Here is a 13,918-nt window from a genome sequence, read left to right on the forward strand (position 1 = left end):
GAAAAAAAAAAAGGAGAGGTAGAGTATTAAGACGACTACTTTGGACTCAGTATCTCCAAGTAAAAGTAATGGTATAAAATAGTTAGCCATCCATGTGTTTTCATTTATGGTGGAGGTAGCAGGTGCGCAATGCACTGTGGAAGTAAATAATAAGGGTAGGCAATTGGTGTCAGCTAATTGAAGAGCTAGGCAGTGTGTTTTGAGAGAACAAGAACGGGATGAGAGACTTGGGGCTGTTCAGCCTGGAGAAGAGAAGGCTCTGGGGAGACCTTATAGCAGCTTTCCAGTACCTGAAGGGGTCCTTGAGGAGAGATGGGGAGGGACTCTTTATCAGGGAGTGTAATGATAGGACGAGGGTTAACAGTTTTAAACTGAAAGAGGGGAAATTTAGATTAGATATTAGGAAGAAATTCTTTACTGTGAGGGTGGTGAGGCACTGGCACAGGTTGCCCAGGGAAGCTGTAGATGCTCCATCCCTGGAAGTGTTCAAGGCCAGGCTGGATGGGGCTTTGAGCAGCCTGGTCTAGTGGGAGATGTCCCTGCCCATGGCAGGGGGGTTGGAACTAGGTGATCTTTAAGGTCCCTTCCAACCCAAACCATGCTGTGATTCTATAATATGCTAATACATCAACTAACTAGATTAAGGGTGTTAAGATGTCAGGATCCTTAATTTAGATCCTTATTTCTTGCCTGAGGAGGGCAGCCTATGGTGTGGTGTGCTCCTGGCTGTTAACATTCCTCTGCATGGTGGATGCAGCACCTGTGTGGCAGTGGATGTGTGTTCACCTCCCTTGCACTTTCTTCTTTCTTTCCCCCACACAAACATGAGCCAGCCGGTTTGGGAGCTAGACCTAACTGGCACTTAGTTTTGCATTGGTTTTGGTTACCTGACTCGAACTCCTTTCCCCCACTGCCAAGGACTGATGTCTTTCGTAGTTAGGCGTCTTTGAGTGTAGCCTGCTGGGCCTGTGCCAGGGTACCATGTGAAGCTGGAAATTTATGAACTAGAAACTTGCTGCTAAAAGGACATCCATTTCAACTAGAGGAAGGGAAATCAGGAAGGCAACTTTACTGCCCTGAGATTGGGAGGGTTGCTTTCATGGCCTAAACCGTTGCTTTTATCATTAAATTATCTTTTTACTCAGGGAAGAGATGGATCTCCTGACATCCGTCCTTCATAATGTGCCTGTAAGAAACAGTGACGACCATCGTTGTATTTTAGCTCTTCTCGCAAGTTCGACATTGTGAAGTGATTTGCGTTTGGTTTTTTCTATGTTTATGGAGGCATTAATGGTTTCTGAAGGAAAGCTTGCTCTCATTTGTGGACATTAAATTGGTAAGATTTTGCCTGCTGTTGCTGACATAATTTCTTCTTTGTCTGACCTCATTCACCTGGCATTAAAATCTTATTACTGGATCTCAATTTTAAAATTGCAACAGCTAATAGGGAAAACCTTTGCTTTAAGTGTTTTGTTGGCTTGATCTAATCTGTGTCCTTAATGTCCGCTGTGGGACTGGATCCAGCTCTTCAGTGTCGACAAGTGCTTTTTAGCTTAATTTATTTATTATGGGGAAAACAATTTAAAACCTTCATTATTAAAGCCACTGTTTAAAGGAGAAAGTAATGAAATTGCCCACTCTGAAGACACAAGTTATATAACTTAATATCTAAACTTAAATAGCGTTATTAAAGCCAAATGTCCACCGTTAAACTCACTTGATTCTCATTTTTGTTAACGAAACCCAAGGAGGATGCCTTCTGACATAATGCTTTGTAGTGCAGTGGCCAAAAAATACGGCTCTGCCTGCCGTGCACTTTGCAGGTTAACGCGTAATCCAGGCTTTATTAGTTTGCTTTGCCAGACTGCCCCTGCCCTTGCGGTAAGTGTCCCTCGTGCTTAAAGCCCGAGCACGTTTGCAGCTGTTATCCTTAAAAAAGTAGGCATAAGGTTAGTTGGAGTTATTTGTGATCTGATTGCTTTGTCAATAGCAATATAAAACTAGATCGGACTGGAGTATGCAATAGCATTTATAATGTTGGTGGTTTGTTTTGGTTTTTTTTTTCCCCTTCCTCTTAAATTTCTGCTTGGCTCTGAAGTTATAAAGGGGCAACGCTTACCTGAAAGTTTTTGGAAAAAACTGGGATATGATCTTAATTTGACATTAAAGTGCACTTGTTCTCACATATCAGAAAAAGAGAAAAAGTTTTGTAAGTCTTCTTTTTTTTTTTATGCACAACACAATGTTGAATTCCTGAAGATTTGTTTTTCTTGGTAATTCTGATTAAGGGAAGAATTGGCAGCTAGTTAATGGTAGGGAAAAAGTGCTGAATTAATGTTGTAAGAGGGGAAGAAGAATTTCATTATTTCCAGAGATGATTTTACTTTTTGTTTGATTTGATTGCTTTTACGCTTTGATTTGCATTAACATGCAAATATTTCTTCCGTGCTGTGCTCAACGTTGAAAGAGATAAAATAAAGCAAATGAAGGCGATGAAGACAAATCTTTCTTCCAAAGGAAAATGTAAATGTTATCAGTACTAGGAAAATTAAAAAAAAAAAAAAAAATAAATGCAGAAAGGTGCAATAATCAGAGTTTTGAATATTTAAAGATCAAGTTTGTCATTACTTCAAACTAGCTCAATCAGAGCAGGAAAAACACAGTATTGATAAATGGTGATGCCTCCGAGCGAGATATTTGAGATGTTATTGTCACCAAAGTGTATTTATAGAGCTGCCAGCAGCACTTCAATACTAGCGCTGCACAGGAGTGGTGGTATCTTGCTTCCTGGTCTGACTTATTTTAACTGCTGTATTTGAATGTGTTGTTTATTTTTGAATGGGAAATAAACCATCGCTTCTGGGATTTTTAGAAAAGAGGACTTGGAGATAAGTTCTGAAGTACACTGGTATTTCATTCTCTGGAAGAAGATGGGTAAAAAAATGCATAGGAAAACTAAAATATCTGATGATGTTCTCAAAAAAAGACTTCTTGTGAGGGGGAATCGCTTCATTTCTTCCTGCCCTCTATTAAGTCCTAATGTCTGCCATTTTACTGTTGAGAGAAAGTAATCTTTTTATTCTTTTACAAAGGAGATGTTCCTTGTAAAATCTCTGACTGCACTACATCTCAGATCAGCCTGATCGATAACTTTTTACATACGTCGCAGTAAGCATTTGATGGCTTTATGTTTAAAATTTAGTGTGGCTGATGTTATAGTGGTACTACTCTGTATATTATTGAAATGGCTTGCTGCAACACTTCCAGTTTACAAAAAAAAAAAAAAGGGAAAACCCTTTTTTCCTGAAGGCTGCTGGCAAGAAAGTGGATGAGAGAAGGGTGTGCACTTAAAGAAGGGTCACAGTCTGGAGGTAAAGCAGAAAATGCAGAGGCCATCATGCAACTAAAGGTTAATTAGACAGTGTTCATACATATACTCTGCACCTGCTTAAGACAGGGTATGGGAGTAGTCTCATTAACGTCAAAAGGCTTGAAGTTAAGCAGATTTATAATTGTTTGTTGGATTATGTCCCAAGCTCGTCTTGCAAAAATATTGCTTCTGATAGATTCCTACTGCTTGATACAAAAAAAGGAAAGAAAAATCTTTGAGCCACCTATTGGACGGCCAGAAAAAGGAAACGAGACAGAAATTGGGAACCCCTTTATTGACAAATGCAGTCTCTCCCCTGAAGCACATCCATAACTCCCCAGAAGGGTGTTCCCCCCTCAAACTCCTGCCGTGGTTTTGCCTCCCATCGCCTTGCCACGTTACTCGTTGTGACACTTGGATGCCTCCTTTGGATCTCCCCCACTTCCTTCTGTCAATGATTAACTGCTCTTGACCTACGCTTGCCCTCGTGCTCGCCACCACATCCAGCGCTTGCCGTGTCCCCCTGCCATGCCATGGGGAGCCCGGATCCCTCTCGCGGGGCTCTGCCTGTCACCACCTCCTCATTCAGATCCCGTCTCGCTGACCGCTTCGCCCCTTCAAGTTGCTCGCCCCGGGCAACTGCGTGGGGTGCAGGGCTGACGGGGCTGGTGGCTCTCTTTGCACGGGCATGCAAGCGGCTGGATGGTTTCCCATTTTTCCCATTCTTCCCTCGAATCCCTCTTTTTCTAATTTAAATGCTATGTTTGCATTTACCAGCTCTTTTCATTTTCTTCCTACTCTGATTTTTGTGGCTCTCCCGCATCTGAAGCGGAGGACTGCAGAGCCATTGGAAATTTCTGATTGAGATCGAAAAGGAGTTTGAGATGCTCTGAGAGAAACTGCAGAGAAACACAAGGCCCGGGACCCCAGCGGCAGCACTAGAAAGCTTGTTTCTGTTTGGATGCCTTCCTAGAATGGCTCTTTTGAACTTATTTAAAGTTTAAAAAAAAGGAAAAAGGAAACGAGAACTTCCCTGTGAAACTTCCCGTGAAAACCTTGAAACTTCTTACGATCATAGGCTGAGAATTGACTTTAAAGTAACCTAGAAGGCGAGCTGTCTGGCTTGCTGTTACTATCTGGAGTGGTCACAGCTTTTGCTGTTTAACCTCTACAATGTGTTCCCTGCCCTTAATGAATGTCTGATGCCAACATTAAATATGTAGATGATGCCTCACGGGGAGAAGAAAATCATTGCAATAAGGTTAACGTTTTAGCTACTAATTTGTAGTTTCCAAATGTTCATATTTACGGGGAGAGATTTTAATTATTTAATTTTAACACAGTTAGATTTGTTCTTGTGTCTGGGCATAAAAGAATCCTTAGGTTTCTGGCTCATCACAGGTATTCGGTAAATATTTTTTTCATTATATCAAATTTCTCTGAACTCTTGAATAGCAATGCCCTGAAGTTCAGTGGCTTAACTGTTATTTTTCTTTTGCATATGTAACTTGTTAGATAAATGCATTTTTCATCCATGGTAGGGGCACTATGCTTTGCAGTAAGAGTTGTACTTTGGCCCGCAACATGAAGATCTACTCATGTATTGAACAAATGCATCGCAACGACTGATGAAAACCACCTCCCCATGAAGTGCTGCTGCCTTCTCCTATGTCTGTTGCCTTCTGGAAGTATTCTTTTTAAGCACAGTTAAAAGGCAGCACAGCAACAGCCCGGGTTTTATTTCGGTCACGGAGAGGAACGACACTGACACGCTGCAGAATGTGTCTGGCAGAAAGTGCCCAACCATTTTGACTTTTCAGGATGAATTAATTCTCTCCTTCTCCTATGGTATAATGTTTTTAGCTTAGAGCTCTGCTGGTCCAGCATAAGCGCATCCTTCCCTCGATTCTTCTTTCTGCCATCAGGTTCATGGTCCAGCTCCTTCCCTCCCTCTCGTTGATCTGCCCCCGCTCTCACTTGGAGATTTCTTCAAGAATGAGAGCTGAGAAAATACTGGGTAGCCCTCTTGCTTTCTACGTTTTGTTCTTCTTTTTCTCTATTAAACAAAAAAAAGATGATTCTTGCCTGCTGCCCTTCTCTAAGTTCTGCTTTGCCCCGGCTCCTGTACAAAATACAGCCAGGGAAGGACTATTAATAGCTGTCAAGTTTTCAGACCAGTACCTCAAATTCAGGGAATGGCTCTTGTGAGCTTTTTATTTTCCTTAAAGCTCTCTTTTGTGGTGACACCCAGAGAGAAGAAGTGGCTCTGGTTATGGGCTTGCTGGGTATCCGTGGGCTTCTCCCGCCTGCCCTGCTGTGTCCTGGGAACTCCCTCTGTCTCCGGTCCTGTGCCTGGGTTGCGAGTCCTGCCTTGGAGCAGCGACTGGGAGGGATGCAACTGCTGCTCCTTCATGCAGTGACATACCTCCTCCTGATACTGAAATTAATAAAAAGTTAAGAGGCGCTTGCATAGGAGAGAATAGCATTTTATAGTTATTAATCAAATCCAAAAAATCCTTACTTCCAACAGCAGGAGATTTGAGCTCTTGGACCCAGGGCAGAGAGAGATCTTTTCTGCACAGTCGTTGCAGCTTCTTCCATATGCTTTCCCCATCTGGGGTGGTGTGCCTTGAGTCCAGTGATTTATGATGATGATTACTATTATTATTATTTATTATTACTAGAGATTTGAGAAGAACATTTCTATCCCATTGGGGCGCTTGTACTCGGTACTGAGCGGAGGGACATCTCATCTCTTCTTGTGGGTCTGAGAGAAGGTAAGAGGTTCAGCAAAGGCAAGTGGTCAGGGCAGCAGTAGTTGATGGGAGGACACTATAGCAGCATGAGACATTTTAAAAAAACAGTCCCAGGTTGCTGTTGATTTTCCCAGGATCCTGTCCCGAGAGATCCATAGGATTCTGGGTGATGTCTGTGGCCTCTAGCCCAGCAGAGCAAGCTCGTCTCGCTTAATAACAACCATCTGGGAGGACCACTGGGAGGGATTCCTGCTGGCTAATTATCAGCCTTCAGCATCTCCTCGGACTTTTTCTGAGCTGAATAGGGGACTAAAAAGTAGCTGAACAAGCAATTTTTGAAAATATTGTATGTGAGAAGTTACTTCTGCTAAATAAGCATTTGGCCTGTTGAAGCCATTTTGTATATTTTTTTTTTTTTTTTTAATTCTTTAGCTTCATGCCGTGTGCTAGAATTAACTAGAATTCTACTGAGCTGTTTTGGAAGTTTCCCTGATAAGACTACATCTGTGTATACTAAATAATAAATCAAATTCAGTAGGAATAGTTCTTTATTATATTAGTTAACAAAAGATGCCTTTAGATTCATATGCTTGAAAGTGATTAACACACGACGCAAAAACAAGTCATTTTCTGATTTGTCCATTTGTTCACAAGCAGATTCTGTAATTCTACGTTGAAATGAGTTTTCCTACCTAGCCTATATTGTAGCAAAACATATGTTATAACATACCAAGAGGAAATGTAAACAAATCGTCAGCTCATAGAGTAAGATCCGCTGATGTTTAGTTTTTTAGTGTTCCTTGTTTCCCCCCCCCTCCTTTTTTTTCTAATTTATTAGAGGTTTATATAAAACAATGCATGGCAGAGAGATTGGAGTCTCATATTCCTCCTGAATCCTCCCTCCTGCCCCAAATTTGTAAAACGCATGCACAGAGTCCACCAGATGATTTGACAATGATGTTCGCAGAGGTATTGCTCAGGTTTCTGCATTCCATTGTCGGATGTCACCTCTGGTGGCTGCTGAGGAGAGGGCGAATAGGGCGGCTGGTGACCGGTGGCCCTGGCCATCATCGCCAAGGGATGGAGGGAGGAATGCGTTAGAAATGCCAAGCGAGTCCCAAGCGCTGGTGGCTTTGCAGGGGAAGGAAACTGCCTTTATTTAACTCTGCAAAGACTGCAGAGAGTCGTCAAAGTCTCTGAAGCTCAGAAAGTTGTTCTAAAAACTGTTTAACTCTTTACTGTGAATATTTGGTATAAATACATCTGTTTAGTTTGAAAAAAAAGGGCAGTGGTCTGTATGCATTTTGTTCCTGAATTTGGCTCCCCCGGATTAGGGTTTTTGCTCTATTTCTTTATTCAGAAATAGTCCCCCACCCTCTTTGCAAGTGTAAATTGCTCTTCTGTAATGAGATCAATGGACCTTCACTGATTTACAGTAGTAGAGAATAATTTGGCTCATTATGCATTTGATGAGATACGATCTGGGAGGCTATCTTTGCATGGACAGATAGTAAAATAAACATTAAGGACTAATAAAAAATGTCATACCCTCCACCGCTGTGCTCTCGCTGTGTATATAGGGATATGTCATTACATGCAAGCGGAGCAAAAGTATCCCCGGGTCAGCTCCACGGGTTGCCCAGGTGAAGGCTTTTCTCTTCTTCCTACTTCTGTTGTGCTAGAGTCTGTTTTGTCAGTCAAGGTGGCAAAAGGCTCAGGTTTAGTCTTGGGTTTAGCACATGTCCTGGCAAGTGCAGCTCTTTTTACACAGGCAAAACTGATTTTTTTTTTTTTTTTTTTTTTTTTTTTTTGTCTAGTGGAAACACAAATCCTAATGAAGTCTCTTAAAACAGCACCAGGCTGATGTTAAGGAGGGGTGTTTAGAACCGTAATCAGGCTTCAAAATAAAACCAATCACCTCAAAATTGGTTGTTTCTGCAATTTGGTTGAGTAAGTAATCAATCACCCTGTGACAGCCAGCTGGCTCCAGGCAAGGCTTTCACATTCCTGTGGTTTCGGTGCAGATCCTCAAAACCTCCACCACTGTGACAGCTCTGGCAACTGGCTTGTGCTGCCTGGCACTGATGGTCCTTTGGGAAAAAGGTTAAATGTGCTTGTTTTCTTTATTTATTTTTTTTTTTCCAAAGAAAATATGTTGCAGTGGTATTTTCTGGGATACTGGTAAATTACATGTGTTCCATCCCTGGTGGTGTGACTTCTTGAAAGGGAAGTGAGAGAATTAAGATGAAACCACTTGTGAAATTCAAGGAAGTGGGGAGTATACTTTAAGAGTAGTAACATAAATTATGTGAAAGCCCTTCTCCATAATCTGTTTTAAGAGTTAAATTATTTTTGTTTCTCAAGTTTATATATATGTCAAAATTAGTAACAAAGTAATATAAGAAAGTTAATTTTTCTGAAATTAAAATTTCTGCTATTAAGACTTCTGTGGAAAAGAACATATGAAGGAGCCCTGCTGCTGGCCACAGTTACTGCATATTCTTTTCCAAGTACTTTAAAAAAATACTTTGTTTTCTTATGTGCAAGTATTTCCCCCCTTTTCGTAACACTTTCTATAATGAATTGGATAATGTTTCTGGTTTATTCACATCTTATGTGTAGACTTTTCTGGACTGACTTCTTGCTCTGTACAATACATGGGATGTTTTTACTAAACACGTTAAGAGGAATGGGCAGAATATATTTAAAGGGACCACCTTGAGCTTGTAATTTTCATCCTTAGAGTGTAAAAATTCAGAGCACTGTGAGTTTTTCATTCCATAGATGCCACTGGTGAGTAGGGTTGGGTTATCTCTGTTCTTAGTAATGGCAGAGCTCTTTGCCTGATTTTTATTTTTGTTTGTTTTTTTTTTTCATGGAGAAGAACTAAATGATGCTTTTAATACTAGAAGGCAATGTATTTTGCACGTTTTGTGGGTTAGGAAGCACTCAGGAAAACTAAGATGGCTTTGAGGAGGTGCAGTAATCCTCCAACCTCCTCCTCAGGAGGCTTGGGTGTAATTTCTAGGCTATGCTACTTCAAAATAACCCTTTTCCTCTCCTCAATTAGTGCTGATGACCAGACCGGAGTGTTTCAGCTGCTCGGTGAGGCCTCCCTGCTGGGAATCGGAGACGTGTTCTCTGATGGCAGTGACTGCGGATGAAACATCTGCAATGGCCGGGCAGTCCCTCTGCGCCTGGGGCCACTCGCTGCCGATACTTCCCTTGTTTATCCACTAGCCACTTGGAAATGGCTCGTAACGGGGCTGGCATCTGTGCCACAGAGCAGCCCTGTGGGAGAGGTGATGTATGGACCTGCTGTGCTTCAAATCCAAGGGTGACGTCTCCCTAAATCAGAGCCATTAACTTGCTTAAAATATCTACTGTGTTTTGCGTGATAATGTGGCTTCATCTGATGTGGGATTCAGAAGATGCTTCTTGTCCACTGGCACCAAAACTTCCCTCAGACACGTGGCCGGGATGCTTGTGAGAAACGCGTTTTTGCAAAAACAGCAGAGATCCTTCTCGTGTGATGGCCAGTGTGGGGTCAGCTCCAGGCATGGGTTGCCCCAGGACTTCCTAAACTAGGTGGGACCCTCGTGGGCTGTCTGGTGCCTGCAGAGGTGTTTCAGTGACGCCATGGATTTCGGTCGTTGAGCAGGACCTTGTGTTGTTGTGCATTGTACCATTTTCGAGCTAGAGTGGGAAATTAAGGCTTGGGGGGGGGTTTCACCTAAGGGAGAGGCCATATGCCACTGGGAGGTGGCAACAAAGGCTTTCAGACCTTTTCTTTGTTTTCACAGGAGTTGCAACTGGACTACAATGCACAATCTTTTTTCTTTTATTATTTTTCATTCTACCTGAACGCCTCCTTTTACTGCTGATAGTGATGGGGGAGTACATGCAGATCAGCAAATAAGCCCTTGTGTTTTTTCTTAGAGTACGCTTCACCTCAACACAAATGTCATTCATTTCCTTTGCTGGTACACAAATAGAAAAGCTTGTCCCAAGTTCTGCATGAGGTTCGTAACTAGCGTGAATCAGCATCCCAGTACAGCCCTCATGTCCTCGGCAGCGTACTTAGGTGGCACCCAAGCACAGTGATAGCAGTCTGAAGGTGGAAGGACCTGAGACACCAAAGAGATTGTGCAGCATGTCCTCGGAGCTGCTCTCGTGGGGCTGAGCTTCAGTACCTTCTCTGGTGTCACGTGTGATGGCAGGGGAAAAGAGCTCTTGGGGAAGATGCTCCCTAAGTGTGGTGCTTTTGGAGGTTAAACCTATTACCCTGAGTTATTCTCAGAAGCTACCCAACAGCTAGCGCAGATCTTTCTCATCTTTGGTGGTAAGTGGTATGATCTGAAATTCCGTGTGATAATTGGTCAGCTGTATTTCTTCTTGTTCCTGACAACTTCCCTGCACGCGGAGCATGCTGTAATCCACTAGTCTTGAAGTTCATCAGCCAGTCTGGGCACCTACAGTGAAAAACTATCGTGAGGCTGCTCTTCTCAGCTGCAGCTGAAAACGTAAAATGTTTGTGTATGAGAATATGCAGAATAACTTGTGGAAGTGAAAAAGCAGGTTGTTAAACATTTTTAATAAGCTTTGTAGGTCCATAGTCTTTACTTGCCTAAAGATGTTATTTTTCGAAATCTTTTATGAGAATCTGTTTTTTGTTTGATATGTCTTTCATTTTGTGCTGTTTAAAATTTCACAAGTATGCTCTGCTTCTGTGGAAAAAGGTGCTATAAGCTCCAGATGTGATTTCGTTCTCTGCAGAAGTACGTTTAAACCTAGTTATTCCTTACAAGCTTTGAATCAGCCATTCTTCCTTTTTTTTTTTTCCCTCTTAATACGTAGGCTGATGAATTTCAAAAGTAATTCAAACTTTGTTTTCCAGTTCTTTTCCTCTTCTGCTGGCAGCTGGCAATTCTGTCGCTGTGGTGCATATCAAATCACAACTCACCACAGCACCTCAAAAGTGGGCGTGCAAAGCTCTTGCGATGTGATGTTCCTCAGGATGTACGCCTTTTGGGTTGAGAATATGCCAGTCGAATATGAAGTCATTGAGGACTGTTGACCTGAGAAGCCTTAGAAAACTTTGATTTCATTATTTTTAAAAAAGAAATTACCCACTCCACCACCCTTTACTGATCACTCAGAAAGTCATTACTCTGTTGCTGCTTTTTTATGCCCTTTGCACAACCTTTCAGAATCATTTGCTTTAGAAAATTGAACGATGAAACAGTCTTGACAAAATCAAATTGAAGGCTCAAATAACAAAGGGTGCGATTGTAATGTTCCTGCTGCTAATGAAACGTAATTTAACAAGTCAGTTCAATAATTTACTTCATAACCCCAGAGTAAAGTTTCATTCAGTGGCTGTCAAATTTAAGATACCCCAAGCCTCGCAGATGAAGCAAAGACTGTGTTTATAGCCCATTTACACTGGGAGCCAGACTGTCAATGTGGAGCCCTGCCAGCTTGGGCCAGATGAGAGTCTGGCTCCATATGGAGAGCACGAGATCTGTGTTTTTTCACAACTAGTTTTTGACCCTGACATCCAATCCAGTAACCACAACTGCAGCCGAATTGGTAGCAAACAGCAATTTCTATTTTTTTTGCACAGTAGAAACATGTGTCAAGTGTCGATGATGAGGTCCATGTGCTGTTATTAGTGTGCTCTGGGAGGCTGGGCAGCCTTCCTCACATCGCTCTAGCTGAGGGCTAGATATCGCATGCAATCACACAAAAAAAACCCCCCGAGGACAGTAGCATGTGGAGCTTTAATGCTTTGGGAAAGGACAGAGGACGAGGAGGAAGCAAAGCTGGCCAAAGCAGGTACACAGAGAAGGGACATGGTTAAACTATTTTTGTCTGAGGGCATGGCAAAACTGTGATGCCCTTGGCCTGGGCAGGTGATTACATCCCAGCTGAGATCACCAGCAACTGTTTTTGTGTGGGGCCCCACACTAACCTTTCTGAGGAAGAAGCCAGTCACGTCACTTACTGGTACAATTAAATATCGTGGGAACTTAGATGGCAATTAGCATCCTAGCATCAATACTTTGCTTCAGTGGTGATGCATGAAGTGATTTACCTTCCATGAACTTTTTACTTGACAAACAATTCTCTCTGTTGTGGGCAAAGAGTCATTAAACAGGAATTTCAAAGGGATGAGTTAGCTAAGTGTTCCTTTCTCCAGCTTCCTGCTTTTTCTTCATCTTTCATGTCTGATATTAATTTGGTTCTTTCGGAGACAGCCATTTTAATTGATTAAGTAGACCCGAAATGTTGTTGATGTGTTGCCAACATTTTTAACAAGATGTTCCTTCAAAAAATCATCCATCAGCTTCATGTTCTTTTCAGAGGAGGGGAAAGAAGAAACCTATCAATTCTGCATCCTTCACCTCATTCCCCAAAGGATCAATCATTTCTCTTTGTTCCACGTCTGGTTTAGTACTTCCTACCGTGCGTTGATTTTTGTGTGCCTTCACATGAGGGTAGTTAATGCTCCCAGAAGCAATGCTAGAAGAAGCCTATCTTGTTCCTTCTGCAGGGAGGTGGTTTGGGGACCTTTTTCAATGAAGGCTTCGGGAGCAGAGTTTGCACTGCGTTACTTGGGCTGCTTTTGAGCTCCCCAACTGAGCAGCAGACGGCTCAATCCTAGGCTTGGACATGAGCTGTTAAGAGGCATGCCAGGATTCAGGGCTGGATGGGTGGACCTGACAGGTGACTTTATGCTCCAAAATATTTTTTCCCCTGTTAAGTGTAAGTGAATCCCATTCATTGTTACAGTGCCATGCAAAGGACTGAATTTCTGAGGAGTTAGCAAGGAGGAACCAGAAGAAGATGCATTAGTGGTCTAGGAGGGAACCCTGCGAAGCTCAGCAAAGGAGGAGGGAATAAGCCTAAGCAACGGCACAGGCTGTATGATGGCTCTGCAGGAAAGGACCTGCAAGTTCTTTTGGTGGAACATAAGTCAGCAGTGAAGGCCAACCACAGGCTGAGTTGATTAAAAAGAGCATGTCAAGAGAAGTCTCCTTTACTCGGCAATGGACAGGCTGCATCTGGAGTCCTATGCTCAGTTTTGGGTCCTGCTCCCATGGAAGAAAGACTTTCACTCTTAGAATGAGGGCCATCAAGATAGCAAGGAAGCTTAAAGGACAGAATGATGGTCCAAGAGAGGAAGAAGTGTGGCTTTATTTGTCCTGGAGAAGAAAAAAATCAAAGGAGAATCTTGTGAATGGTTTATAGATAAGATGGGTCAGACTTATCTTGAGAGTGCGTCGCAGCAAGGGGAATTCCTGCTAGCTGTAAATAAACAAATTTCACAGTAAGGATGCTCAAATATCAACGCAGGTTGCCCAGAGAATATGTGGACTTTTCATACCTGAAGGTGCTTAAAACTGGACAGAACAAATGCTTAAAACTAATTTTGAGGTTAAGCCTGCTTTCAGCATGAGATGATTTTCAGAGGCCACTTCCAGTCTGAATTATTCAATGATTCATATAAAATCCTGTGCTTTATAAATTTTGGGGGGGGGTTACATTTATTTATTTTTTAAGCAGGAATGACTGCTAGTCTGGTGTTTCTTCAGAGAAGGTGTTTTTCCACCCATAATTATTCCATATTTTAAATACTAACCCATTTATCCAAGAGGAATATGTGCCTCACCTGGAGTGGAAGAGAAGGGATTTGCTTTTTCCCAAGCCAAAGTTATCTTAATCTTGTTTTCAGGAATGAAAGGATAATATATTGCTTTACCTGTATTCAAATACTTTGACAGTCCTT

At 42.2% G+C, this 13,918-nt stretch overlaps 1 protein-coding gene across 14 annotated transcripts in view; it reads left to right on the forward strand.

Annotated features, from left to right (window-relative positions):
* Nucleotides 1-13,918, forward strand: part of EPB41L3 (erythrocyte membrane protein band 4.1 like 3) — a 149,623-nt gene that overhangs the window by 18,328 nt on the left and 117,377 nt on the right. The gene's annotated exons all lie outside the window — the stretch shown is intronic.

Source organism: Larus michahellis, chromosome 2 (assembly GCF_964199755.1).
Source record: "Larus michahellis chromosome 2, bLarMic1.1, whole genome shotgun sequence".
Classification (NCBI taxonomy): Eukaryota; Metazoa; Chordata; class Aves; order Charadriiformes; family Laridae; genus Larus; species Larus michahellis.